We start from the raw sequence: 14,688 nt of genomic DNA, 5'->3' as shown, positions 1-14,688 counted from the left end.
TACCAAGTGAAAGAACCAATTAAAATTGTGTGTGCCGATGTTAAAGTTTCTTGGACTTAGTTGTACCAAGTCAGCTTGGTTTGGGATGTTGTCTACTCCTGCGATCTGCCATGAGAATATTCTGCCCTGAGTAGTCACTGTCCTTCAGACTTGGCCTCATAAATGCAATCCATAGGCTGGAGACAAGCTCAGTTCCCTGTAGCCGAACCAACCAGCTGAGCCCTGCCTTGATCAGTCAATTGATTATTAAAATGAACATTCAGGAATGTGAAAATAAATATTTTAGTGTAATAAGACACTAAGAGTTTAAGTGGTTGATTGTCAATAATTTTTGTGCAAAAACTGACCAATACAGTATTTATACACTACCTATTTAGATAGATGCATTTTATTAAAATAGATGGCATAAATATGAATATTTATTAATTCATGCACAGAGATACTAAGACAACATTTAAAACATTGAAGCTTACTACTAATAAAAACCATGAAATTGATATCATTTGGGGAAATGTACATATTTGAATGTATATAATATACATATTGGTGCATTTATATTTTTGAAAAATTGTTGACTGCATATACTTATATGTACAGATATTTATGTCTAAATAAGACTATTTAAGTATATTTATATATACATTTATAGGCAACACATGCATATTTACAAAGTAATTATGTAAAAATTAAATCTGTGAAGGTGATTTCAGTTTCCCCCCATAAAAACCCTGGTGCCCAAGACCTGGTATAGTATCTGCTCTGGCTACAGAAATTTCCTTTATAACTTTTAAACACTTTAAACACTCATCTAATGGATATGTACACCTTGAAATATTTTTCTAACTCAGTGGAGAGGTAAAGGGTTTGAATGGGGATAACTGCCTAATGTTAAAAATGAATCATTGCATCCTATGGAAGTCCAATCATGCGTATGTCCCCAACGATGCCATACTGGATGGAGATCTCATAACTGGGTGCTGTAGTGATGTCACACCACTGCTGTCATCAAGGACGCCCTGAGAGACTGGAAGTTACAATAGTGGGCAAACCTCAAGGGCGAAGTCACTGTAAACTTTGCAATGAGAGATCAGCAATTCCGTGACATTGGCTATTGGTTTGCAGAGATCATCAGGCCTCAGAAGAAATAAAACTGAAGGACTGGAGACAAAGTTTGTTTGAAAGAGCTATGATTGCACCTTGGAAAATAGGTCAAGATAAAAAATAAATGCTTCTCAAATGAATATTCATCTCTATTCCATTACTGTGGACGAGCTTTTAGTAATTAAGAGGATCAAATACTAGGACTTCAGTCAGTCATGTTTCACAGCTTTTTAAGGAAGTCACATGAACCATAGAAATCCATGCATGAGCACAAAAATACAAATTTTAGTTGATGAGGCTTGTATGCCTATGACTTTTCTGAGCATTCAACTTGCCAAGTAGCATAACCCCTCCTGAACCACTAACATTATACCACACATCAGTGGTCAGACTAAAAACGCGTGTCAAGTGAGTACAGTGGAACTAACCCAACATCCGAAGGACAGTGGTTGTTTTCCTGTATATGCATTTGCCTTTCTTGTCAGTCATGTTTCTGCCAGAACCATCTCTTGGAAGATTTCTGAGTGTTTTCATCAAAGTCAAGAAATCCTTACACCATTTAGCATTGGAATAAGCAACTTAAATATAGCAAAAAAAATAAAAATAAAAATAAAAAAAGTGAAGCAATGTATGTTCACGATTTTGTCATGTGTCCAGGGGCAGCTGTCCTTACAGAAAGGAGAAAACCCATTACTAGTCAGGGAAAGCCAAAATACATACCCTTGTAATGTCAAATCGCTGTCTTACTAGATGTGCTGAGCCCTGAAACACCGATGTGTAAGACGTTGTTACCCCCATCAACAGAACAGGAGAATCTGAAAGATAACTATTTATTAGGGGTAGAGACAAGATTGAAACATTGTTCTTATTCACTCTTGTCTGGGGGTTTCTGGTTGATAGTTCTTAATTCAAAGATTTGGCATGATAATTACTGCATTAAATTGGAAAAAAAATGACAACCATGTGGCCATTTATTTCTCATTATGATACAGCACAAACTTTGAACACAGGGTCTTATGGTGTAGGCTGGGGTCATAGAATCTGATAATCAAGGGGAAATAGGGTTCCTTTTCCATATTTTAGACAGGAAGTAGAGAATATGCGGAACCTAGAGGAATTTCAGAACTGTTTTTATTCAGTGACATTTCCACTGGTAAAAGTTTCTCTTAACTTCAACAGACTTCAGAATGAAGCTTTGAGTAATGCTGCTGAAGCATCGCATGCACTTGGACGCTAGTGCAGCAGAGGGGAGATGAAACCCACAGTGAGCTTAGGAGATGAGAACACCAAAGACATCCTCTTGATCGGCTTGAGTTGAGAAGCACAAGAAATAGTGCATTCATTCTTTCTTACTTGTTCTATCACTGAATCAGTTGACCATGAGAGAAGCCACTATGCCTGGTGAGGCAAAATTGTGTTTATTTTGATGGATTAGGTGACTTAAAACCAGATTGAAAAAGCAGAGGAGTGAGCTCAGACAGCTCCCAGCACTCATTTCCCTCCTCCCTGACACCTGTGTGTTTCCAATGATCAGAAAAAAGTCAAGGCCAGTGCAGTAGTTCATACCTGTAATCCCAGCACTGGAAAGCGCTGAAGCAGGTGGATCACCTGAGGTCAGGATTCGAGACCAGCCTGGTCAATATGTGAAATCCTGTCTCTACTAAAATACAAAAAGTTGCAAAGTGTGTCAGCGCCAATCCTGTAATCCCAACTACTCCAGGAGGCTGAGCCAGGAGAATGCGCTTGAACCGGGAGCCAGAGGTTGCAGTGAGCGAGATCAAACCACTGCACTCCAGCCTGGGAGTGACAGGCAAGACTCCTTCTAAAAAAAAAAAAAAGAAAGAAAAGAAAGAAAAAGGAGAGAAGGGAAGTCCTCTATTTAGACAGGAAGTTGTTGAGGCCAGGAGGCTGTGCCTATGAGACAGTGCTTTCTGATCAAGTTTTGTGATCCTGTGTGAATTTGCTTGGGATAATGACTTTTAGCTGCATTCATGTGGCTGCAAAGGATATTATTTCATTTTTAATTTCTGCGTATTGGTACTTCATGGCATATATGTACCCCATGTTCTTTATCCAGCCTACCATTAATAGTCATTTAAGTTGATTTCATATCTCTCCTATTGTGAACAGTGCTGCTATGAACATATGTGTGCACCTGTGTGTATAGTAGAATGATTTCTATTCCTTTGGGTATATATGCAATAATGTGATTGCTGGGTCGAGTGGCACTTCTGTTTTAAGTTCTTTGAGAAGATGTCACACTGCTTTCCACAACTGCTGAACTGATTTGCATTTTCAGTTGTAGGAAGGATAGTTGTATTATGTTAGGGGTAACTATGACCTTACTATTGTCTGTATTTTAAGATTATGTGTGATCTCAGGAGATGTGTGTGAGTTCAGCTTAGCAAGGGGTGGGCTTGTGATGGCTAATACTGAGTGTCAACTTGATTGGATTGAAGGATGTAAAGTATTCATCCTGGGTGTGTCTGTGAGGGTGTTGCCAAAAAAGGTTAACACTTGAGTCAGTGGGCTGGGAAAGGCAGACCCACCACTGATCTGTGTGGGCACAACCCAATCAGCTGCCAACACAGCCAGACTATAAGCAGGCAGAAAAATGTGAAAAGAGACTACCCTCCCAGCCTACATCTTTCTCCCATGCTGGATACTTCCTGCCTTCGAACATGGACTCCAAGTTCTTCAGTTTTGGAACTCTGGCTGGCTCTTTTTGCTCCTGAGTCAACAGATGGCTGATTGTGAGACCTGGTGATTGTATAAGTTAATACTTAATAAACTTCCTGTATTAGCAAGTGACCTAGAGGGACAGAACTAACAGGATATATATATATATATATATATATATATATATATATATATGAACACATACATATATATACGCACACATACATATGTATACACACACACATATATGTGTGTGTGTGTGTGTGTGTGTGTGTGTATATATATATAAAGCGGAGTTTATTAAGTATTATGTTACTGGATCATAAGTTCCACAATGAGTTGTCTGCAAACTGATGAGAAAGAAGAGCCAGTCCGAGTACCAAACTGAAGAACGTGGAGTCTGACGTTCAAGGGCAGGAAGCATCCAGCATGGGAGAAAGATGTTGTCTGGGAGGCTAGGCCAGTTTCTCATTTTCACATTTTTCTGCCTGATTTACATTTGCTTGCAGCTGATTAAGTTGTACCCACCAGATTAAGGGTGGATTGCCTTCCCCAGCCCCCTGATTCAAATGTTAACCTCTTTGGGCAACACCCTCACAGACACACCCAGGATCAATATTCTGTATCCCTCAATCCTGTCAAGTTAACACTCAGTATTAACCATCACACTCCCTTTCATATATATACACACCCACACACATATATATACATATATACACACACATGTGTATATCTTTAATTCTGTCACTCTAGAGAGCCCTGACTAATACATCTACACTTTTGATGACCTATTTCTTTTATTTTAGGTCATTCATTTCCCCTGGGTTGCCTACACTCTCTTCTTCTCACTTCCCTGTGAAGGACATATAAGCCTCTGGACCTCGCTAGGTCAGGGCATGTCCCTGCCTTGCATTATCAATGATACTTTTCTCTTTTACTCTTTAGCAATGAGGGAACGTCATCCTTATCCAGATGCCAGCCTCCTGCCTCACATCCAGGACAAAGAGTCTCCATCTCCTCTCCAGCAAATGCCCATGTATGTGGGCATGGTGGCACACCCCTGTTATCCCAGCTACTCCTTAGGCTGAGGTGGGAGAATCGCTTGTGCTTGAGAATTCAAGGTTTCAATGAGCCGTGATCACACCACTGTACTTCATGCTGGGTAACTGAGTTAGACCCTGTGATTTTTCCCCTGCGTTTTACAGAATTTTTTTGGCCTCTTTCTTCTATTAATTTGTGTTTTGCCCATTCATTTTCTGCAAACCTTTAGAGGGCAAATAGGAAGTTTCCCTTTTTCCCTCTAAAGAATACGTTCCTCCATATTCAGGCCTCTCAATAGGCAGCAAGAGGGTGTGTGCAGGGGCTCCTCTACAGTGATTTGACCACTCCCAGTCAGGCATCAGTAATACTCCCCAGAACCCCAGGCTGAAGCCCACTGATGCTGATGCAGTTCAATCCACTTCCTCTGCGACTGCACCAGGCTGAGATGCCTTGGTCCCTGTTAAAGATGTGAAATATAATGGGTGCAAATCTGTGTTCCGTTTTATCCAAATCCAAGTGCTTTCCTACTTTTCCAACTTCCTTGTTTTTCTATTTAACACTCATTGCTCACTCCGTAAGAGAGTAGAGATGGCATTCTCCACTAGTTATCCTCAGGGGGAGCTGGCTGAGGACAATTAGTAACACCTTGGTTGTGAATGTCAAATAGGTTTTGTAATTTCATATCAGATGCAAGATCCTAATACTAAATTTTTTTATTTCAATTGTCTCTTGCTGATACGAAATGGTACTTCTCGAAATTCCAAAAGCTGGTTTAAAAATAAAAAGCAAATCCTGAAAGATGTAGTATACTACAGAATCACTGGGAAAATAAAGGATAATATAAATCTTTTTATTCCTCATAGTGCAGAATTTAAGATTTGGCAGACTGCAGGAATGGGAGCATTAGGGGAATACAGGAGAGGTCAGCTATTGTTCAGTTAAACTGCCTTGGGTTATGGTGGGAGGGGATGTGGATGGTGGTGGGCTTGGCAGTTGATGTGGACCCACAAAGGAGCGAAATATGATCCTTGTGTAGAACCACAGAGTTGAAGGCACTGCTGCCTGACATCCTGGGTGGAGCCTGTGCCACTGGGAGTCTCACAGGAAAGTAATGTCGTGAATAGAGCTTTAGGTCTGTAATCACCAAAGGTTTAGTGAAGTTCCTGTACAAGGAGACCTGCGGTCATGTCAATCAGTCCGAGTCAAATCACAACAGCCAAGCAGAGCTTTGGAAACTCATTCGGCCCCTAGAGGAGGTTTAGCAGAGAACACTGGTTGGGTCTGGAGATGTCACAAGCACTGATACGCTGAGCAGAAGGCCAGGCAGGGTCTACACCTGCAGGGGGTGCAGTGGGGATGGAGGTCGATGTTCATGATTTGGACATGTATTCAGGATGCTCTGATCAGTTTCGGGGATTTGGAAGAACATGCTGAGTCTGTGGGAGTTTTATGTTCTTCTAGCTCTTCTCCTCCAGGCTGTTTAATGAGTCAGACCTCAGCCTATGCCCCACAGAGGACACAGGTCATGTATAGAGGCTGCCCTGTGCAATCCCTGAGGGTCAACCTGATTCTCCGTTCTCTGGAGAGTCCCTCTGTTTGTGCCGAGAGATCTTATGTCCACATACAAACTTGGTGGATATGGCAGGAGGACAAAGACTCCGGCCAGCGGCAGTTAAACTAAAAGGAGTGCTTTTCATTTTGAAATTTTAGGTCACTTAGTTCTCATTTCTTCTACTGTTCTCTGATGTTATTAGTATAAACCTTTGTATTGTTCTATCTCCAGGTTCTTGCAGTGGTTCTTTTAGCCTTTCAGCCCCTACATTGTTGCCTCAGAATAGAAAGATTCCTTTTGAAACATACTAGTCACTTAGAAATGACAGTTTGGGTATGAAATTATCAGAAAAATAAAAGGTTTTGAAGTAAGTAAATGTATAATTTTTACACGATATGGTCAGTACCTGAAAATATATCTGGCTCCAATATTCTAACGGTGATGGGATGGAAAAAGTATGTTTTGCATGGTGTCACATAAAATAATTCTTCAAAAATATTTATGAACGAATCATGGGCAAATCAGTCCATTTCATGAAATGATATAATCATCGTATGGAATTGTTTGTATCCAAAGGAAAAAACAACTTTTTTTCAGTTTAAAATAATCAACCCCATCAGAAATGATTGTCTGTTCTAGGATGATCCACACCACTGTAAATGAAGTTAAAACTGAATTCCCCAGGAGAAATGTCAAATAAATGAATAATGAAAGCATGGTATATAAGAAAGAATCTGTCACACATACAAAGATGGACAAGTCTTCAGAGGACTTTTCTACACATATTCCTGAGTGACAACACACATAGAACCAAAAATACGTTGATTTCACTTCCACAATCAAGAGTGTGGATCTAAAGATAGCACAATTAAAGTTAGGTTCTTAACCCAAAAGTCCAAAAACAAAGAATAGATAGTTTACAGAAAAGAGTTTGTAAAGCACAGAATGACAGATCTACAGAAGGTATTCACAAGTGAGAAAACACATCTAACTAAAATTCTCAGGATTTCACCATCACAAACACCACTTTGGAGCCTGGAGATGCTGCACAGCCTTCTGTGAGCAGGACACCCACCAGGTCCCTGCACAGTGTGATGGCCCCAAAAATAAACCTCAATGGAAATTCAGCCTCTCAGTGTGCAGGAGCAGCTGTGGTGTCAGGGGATGTGTCTCCAGCAGTTGGAGTCAGGTGGGCTCAGGGAGATGACTGGAAAGCCTTTGAGGAAGGAAGAGGCCATGAGGCCTCAGTCACAGACACAGGTTTCTCTTCTATGTGAACAGGGCCATGGTCCTCCAGGACACCTTCCAAAGCCTCCTCCTTCCTCCACACACAGGGTGCTGAAGCCCCACTGACCCTCCAGGGTTGGCTGCCACATCATCCCTGGAGCAGCACCTAAAGTTCCCTGCTGTTCTCATGGCTGTAGGGATGCTCAGTCATGTCACTGTAAGGGGACCCTAGTGTGTCCTGTCCCCACCTGCTGCCACTGATGACCTTCGCGGTACTTCTCCATGCCTTTGCCCAGAGACCACACTCTCACCAACTATCAGGAGGATGGACGGCGGCCCGCACTCCATGATGTTCGGCTTATGAGTAAGTCAGGGCTCCGGGTAGTCTCATGTTTGTGCAGCTCATAATAATATCACATAGGAATCCTATTTTGACATTCCCTGACTCCTCATTCTCTCTGAGTAGTTACTCACTCTGCCCATCCACCCTAATACTTTCTTCTTGTGCAGCTGCTAATGATGTTTTCATTTGGAGACTGATATGACTCTATTGGTGGAATACTAGATGTGTGCTTGTCACATCCTCACATTTCTAACAATAAAAGACTGTTCTTTGGAGTAACATTTGTTCTTTGTTTCCTAGTTTGTCAGAATTACATTTCCAGTGATTGATGTGGAAAGTTCTTTGCTAAAATGCATTCATATTGCTATAAATTAACTGCACTTTTTTGAATCTCATAAATTTGGATATGTGACATTTACTTTCAGATCAAAGTACTTTGTAATTTCCATGATTGTTGTTTCTTTGCCCCAAACTACATTTAATGGTACTTTACTTATTTTCCAAATATTTAGATTCTTTTCAGCAAATTTTTAAAAAATTAAATTTAGAATTTCAGTGCCTTTATGGGTACGAGTGGTTTTGGTTACAGTGATGTATTGTATAGTAGTGAACTCTGGGCTTTAATTACCCATCACCCAAATAGTGTACCTTGCGCCCAATAGGTAATTTTTCATCCCTCCTTCTTCTCCCACCAACCCCATTCTGATAACTTTCTCTTTCTGATTTCTAATACAATTCCCCTCAGTTATGAATAATTTATTTTTATGATATAATCAGCTTGATTTTATTGAAATATCTTGTTGCCCAAAATATAGTGTATCATTAGCCAATGTTTTGAAAGACCATGAATCTGCTGTGGTTTGGTGGAGTGTTCTCTAAGTACCAGTCTTGTCCAGATGGTTGATAGCCTTGTTCAAATCGTCTGTATCTGCACTGGCCCAAGGGTCTGGGGTGCTTGCACTTCAAACTGGACCTGCTGCAGAGCCCTTTTCTATCCTGAGTTCCACTCACGACTGCAGAATTTCATGTCTCCTGGTGGGCCAAACCTGTATTTCAAGGGGTAGAAAATGTAGCCTCTAGAAACCAAAAAAGTGCTATTTGTGGCTTCCTTCTTTGAAAGACAAAGACACACACTAAAAACACTGGAATAAAATAAATACTCCTGTAATCCTGAACTCTGGTGCGCTCCGTCTTTATGTTACATGCATTACAATGACCTTATTAATGGGAACGCCATTTAGTGCCATTTGATGGAAGCTGTAGAGACGAATGCCCAGATTCAAGGTGCAGGGCAATACCAGCCAGGGGAAATCAGCCTCCCAACCACAGCCACGATATGACTAGGCAGCCACAAAGAGTTCCCAAGTAACTTTCTGATCATTTACCTGGTCGTGGTGCAGTATCTGGACTTGCTCTCCAATGAGGAGGATTTAAAATTTAAAGTTGTGATGTCCTTGATTCTATTGCACCAGCTTTCATCTGGTCTTTCTGTCAACCACTCACAAGGGCACTCAAGTCAAGTCAAATTCTCTGAAGATATGATTGTCTTCTTACAAATTCTAGAGAAAAGTTTGATTTTAGATTTGCCTAGCAAATTAAATATTTTAATGCCATTAATATGGTCATTTAAATGGTATACTTCTCTTAGACTCTTTGCAAATGTTAACCTGGGGCAAATTTCATAACAGGTTTCTCTTTACTTTCATTTTCCTCTACAATTTCTGGGTAAGATGACCTACTCGGAGAAAACCTATGAAATTAGTTTTAACCCAAAACAAAATCATTATTTTGAAATTAATACCATCACAAGCCAGAGACAAAAGATATTGCTCTTGCTTTATGGTTTACTTAGGATTATCATTGACTAAGTATTTGCTTCAGTCTTCCGTAAAATCAATAGGTTTTTCCCTTTTATTTTGGCTTACATGAATAATTGTTGTATAAACAGTTTTCCTGGGGTAACTGATTTGTATACCTTCTTATTTTCAGTTTCAATTTTCCCCTAGGGCTGCTGGGATTCCAGAATACAAAAGAAACCATTTTCTAGGCTAAGGATATCTCTAATTTACCAGGGTAAGACTATTAAATATGAGTGAGATCCAGCTAAATCAGTGTCGAGCAAGAAATTATGCCTCTAGTCCTTTGTTAAACATGATAGTTTTATTCTTGACTGCTCCTGGGAAGTTAGAATTTATTTCATTTTTTAACTGGTCCTTCATTTTTTTTTGCTAGTAGATATTTCAGAAGGGTTAATATCTAGAAGTATTCCAAAGTAAGGGCAATTAGCTCTTCATAAAGCATTTACACTTGGGTGATCTTTAGCTACTGCCCAAGAATGACCACATAATAATAAAGTTCACTACCGTGATGTGAAGCTGCTGCTTCCAGAAGGGTAGAGCCAATATTTCCAGGTGTCAGTGCAGAGGCTGTAGTATTATTATTAGTTATTATTATTATAAGACAAGAAATGAGCACTAAATACTTTATTTGGCTCTTGTCTGTTTCCTTTTCTGTACTTTTGATTTTTGCTAACAGGAGGTGAAAAGAAGCAGTTAAAAAAGAAATTCAGCTGACTTTAGAACTCAGTTTAATTAATTTGAACACTAATTTTTCTCTAGTGTCTTAAACATTATTAATTATATTTTATATAAGTATTTGCTTGCTTCTTAAAATTGTTTAACATGAAAAAAACGATGAGAGTGAGATCTCACAAATTCTATTTTCATTTTTCCTACAGGTAAACTATCTTATCTAAGTTAAAAGTAAATAAGTTATTCCACTTTATTTTCTTGTTATAGACATTGAAGTTCTTATATTACCTGCAGCTTCTACTACAGTTTAAATGGCTAGAATCCCCAATTCAGTCTCTAGAAACTTCTTGCGATCTTCATTTTCCATCTCTCAAGTAAATCAGGTTTTACTGTAAGGTCTCAAGACTAACTTCACATTCAAAGAGGCAATCTATGGTTTTATGGAGTTTTACTTTTGAGTACAGAGACCCCTTTCTTCAAGGGTGTGAACTCAAAGTGAACCTAAGAGACACAGAACGCTCAGGAAGAAAACGGACTCATGCCTACACTTTGTGCAGTTGGTGGGTGTCGTGGATTCTGCAGAGATATTAACAAGCATAGAGGAGAAGCCCACCACTTAATCCCACAGCTGTGTGGATAGTTTCATAGGATTTCTGAAAACCTTTTCGAAGAAAAAGTAAAGACCAGAATTGAAACATTTGGAAACAGGTTCAGATGAGACAGATCTAGAACAGGGTCTGAAGATTCAGAAAAGTTCAACATGGAAACAATGCTGTTTCTTTCAATGTTTGGAGAGAGAGATTCTCAGAAGCAGATGATGCACATTCATGGACTCTAGACTCCCTGTGCTCTCTCTGTGGTCCAGGATATTTACCCATGATCTATGCTCCAGTGAGATACAGTTTCAGTTAGTGAGACAGTGCAGAGGGCTTCAATCCCGGGTACCTGGGAGCCAGGAATCCATTCACAGGACCTGCAGCTTCACAGATGGGAGTTCCCTTTGTGGGTGACTTGGTCTGAATTCTCATCTAAGGACAAAATCTCACCTTTAATTAAAAGAAGGTTCATTGATGCTCAGGTAGGGAACAGGCCTGTGTGTGTCTCAGCCTCATCCATAGCAGTGTGGGTTGGCATTATCTGGACTAAAACAATCTGTAGAAAAAAGTCTACACGATGTGTAGCAGTGATCTATAAATGAGAATGCTATGTTGTTTATTTCAAAACTATAGGCTTAGTTCTCAATGGCCTGTGCCAAACTCAACTTTTAAAATGTAATTGTTTTAAAAACAACCCAAATAAGAATATTTTTAACCTTTTCGAAAATACTTAATCTACGTATCCAGATGACCTCACCCACATCTGTTAGCAGTAGGTAAGACAAGCTCCAGTTTATGAAAACCTTAAACTTAGTACTGCCCTCTGTAGCTCTCTGACACAGAAACTCCCCACTGTGCTGCTGTGTGGCATCCCCTAGATGCATATCCCTTCTCCAGTGTCCCACCCATTTTCAGAAACTACCCTGGCACCTTAGTCTCCAGACTACCTCCTGCTGTGAGGGACTTCTCCCTGCAAACCTGTCAAAGCTTCATCCAATAGAGGGCACGTGTGCTACTGCCGTTGTTATGCCCAGACCCTCTATTCCCCAAAGAAGACCACCAGAGTCCAGAGTCAAAGCCAAGCGGCAAGGATCTTTACGACAAGTTCGAACTTGGTCCCTCCATTACACAGCATACAAGAGGGCCCCGAACAATGCGAGTGTTTGCTTTTTATAGCCCGAAAGTTACAGGGGAACAAAGGAATTCTTTTTGGTTCCCGCACTTTCAGTAAAACTTTGAACGGCTGCCTCCTTATCGGAGACTTTTCCAGGTGGTGTTTGTACTGGGCTCAGGAAGTTTGAGAGATATGTGGCGATATGTGGTGGGATGGGAGGATGGGATGTGTTTGTACTGGGCTCAGGAAGTTTGAGAGATATATGGCGATATGTGGTGGGATGGGAGGATGGGATGTGTTTGTATTGGGCTTGTTTGTTTTGAGCCCGGGGCTGAGGAATGTGCCCGGCTCCTCTCACCGTCTGTGGTCATCTCTTTTTCCTTGGCCTTGGTCAGCCCACAAATCCCTCAATCCCCCTACAAACAGGATCACCGTGTCCATCCATAGACACTGACTCCCAGTAATGAACACAAAAAATTCCACTTCCAAGACTCTCTTCCCAAGTCATATGAGTAATACAGTTGCTTTCAATTATGTGGATCCCAAACTAACTGCATCAGGAAAAGGAGCCACAGCCACACTAAACCTTGCCTGTAGAAGTCCTCCTTCATTCAGGTGACCATGGTTCAGATGAGAGACACGCAGAGGCCTGCTCCCACCCTGGTTCAACTGTAGGCTGCTCTTCCATCTTCTCTGTGTCCACTGTGGACTGACCAGTGTCTATGGGATGGATCACCCATATTGCTTGCTGTTCTGAAAGCACTGGCATGATGTGTCAACAGACAAGAGAGGGAGGTTTCTGTTTAGAATTAGTAATAGTCTTCCTTAGGTCTACAGGTTAAATCAGGTAATTTCAAAGCCTGTTTCTGACTAAAAAAGGATTTGTACAAGTTTTTACATTTTCTAGATATGTAAGGCAACAAATCATGAAATTTTTGTTAAAAATCCCAGGGATAGGCCTTTTTAATGGTTCATTCATTCTCACAGGAAATAGCAATGCTTTCTTAAATTCAAGCAATCTAAATACTTTGTGAAAATAACATTTTCAAGAATTGACTTACAGTAAAAGAAAACGGGACACATTTTTTACTGTTATTCACTTTCTGGAATTCAAATTTTCATATTAGATAACAGATAAAACTTGTTATTCATTTAACACCCTTTCAGAATAATTATTTAAAACTAACAATAAAATAGACCTTTTTTTTCTATTTTCCTTAAGCTGTTTATATTTTATGTCTCCTTATTCTATTCCTTCACCTTCTGATATTTCTGACTTTTTTCACTATCATGATTAAGAGTCTGACCTTTTCAACACCAAGAAGCAGATCAGAATTTGTTGACATTATAAAAAAAAGTCAAGTACACAAAATTTGCAAAATGTGGTAAAAGAGTAAATAAAATTTTAACAGTGAAATATGAGACTTTTATTTCAATCCTACCTCATAGCTACTGTTTAATATCATCAACTCATATTTTTGTCACAGAGTTCAACATTTGAAGGTCAATATCATTTTTACTCAAGTATGTTTTCCAATCTTATTTAAAAATGATAGTTTGGTAGATTCCCCAGAAGATATTCAGAACAACCTTTCTTCACAATCTTACCTACAAAGGCATTTATTTGTGTTCTTGGGCAAATAAATATGACTTTGTGTTAAATTACCCAAGCTTACATCAATCACACTACAAGCTAGTCCTTCATTGTTCCTGGATTATTAGTTTTTTTCATAAATGTGACTGTCCTTGTGAAAGTATTTATTGTTGGTACCATGATTCAGATAGCGTTTAATGGGATATTAAGCACATCACTGACAAATAAAGAATAATACAGTTGTCTTTGTTTAATGATCAGCTGAATGGGAGATTCACATCCCTAAGCTCTGAGTATCTTTACATAAAGTCAAGAAAATATCAGTTACAGGTACAGGTTACCCAGGGACATAAAACTGTGAATGCAGTTCTTGTTGTTTACACATACAGAATTTCCTTCTGATCTGTGGATTCATGGCTGTGGCTGTACCACATCCAGGGTGGGGGAGACTCAGGTCTCACTCAGAGTTGACAAGAACCTAGAAGCCCTGACAGGACCTGATTCCACATGACCAGGGAGACTGTGTGAGAAGAGCTTTTCTAATCACCACTTGAAAAAACATAATGCAAAGTTATTTCTTATTTGTTCTGTATCATTAATCTAGAAGATTCTTCCCTTAAGAGAGTCCTCTGGGCCGGGCACAATGGCTCACACCTGTAATCCCAGCACTTTAGGAGGCCAAGGCAGGCAGATCTCCTGAGGCCCGGAGTTCAAGATAAACCTGGACAACATGGTGAAACCCCACCTCTACTAAATAAATATAACAATAATAAGAAAGGAACTCCCTGGTTAATCTTGTATATGTGAGATGATTGTGATGAGCTAGATCCCAGACTGAACAACTGGTCACCAGGACTTTTATGTTCACTGCCTGAGGCACAAAATTGTGTCTCTCTTTCCTCTTCCTTAC

The sequence above is a fragment of the Papio anubis genome, chromosome 14 (genome assembly GCF_008728515.1).
Source record: "Papio anubis isolate 15944 chromosome 14, Panubis1.0, whole genome shotgun sequence".
NCBI lineage: Eukaryota > Metazoa > Chordata > Mammalia > Primates > Cercopithecidae > Papio > Papio anubis.
This window is presented reverse-complemented; position numbering follows the sequence as displayed.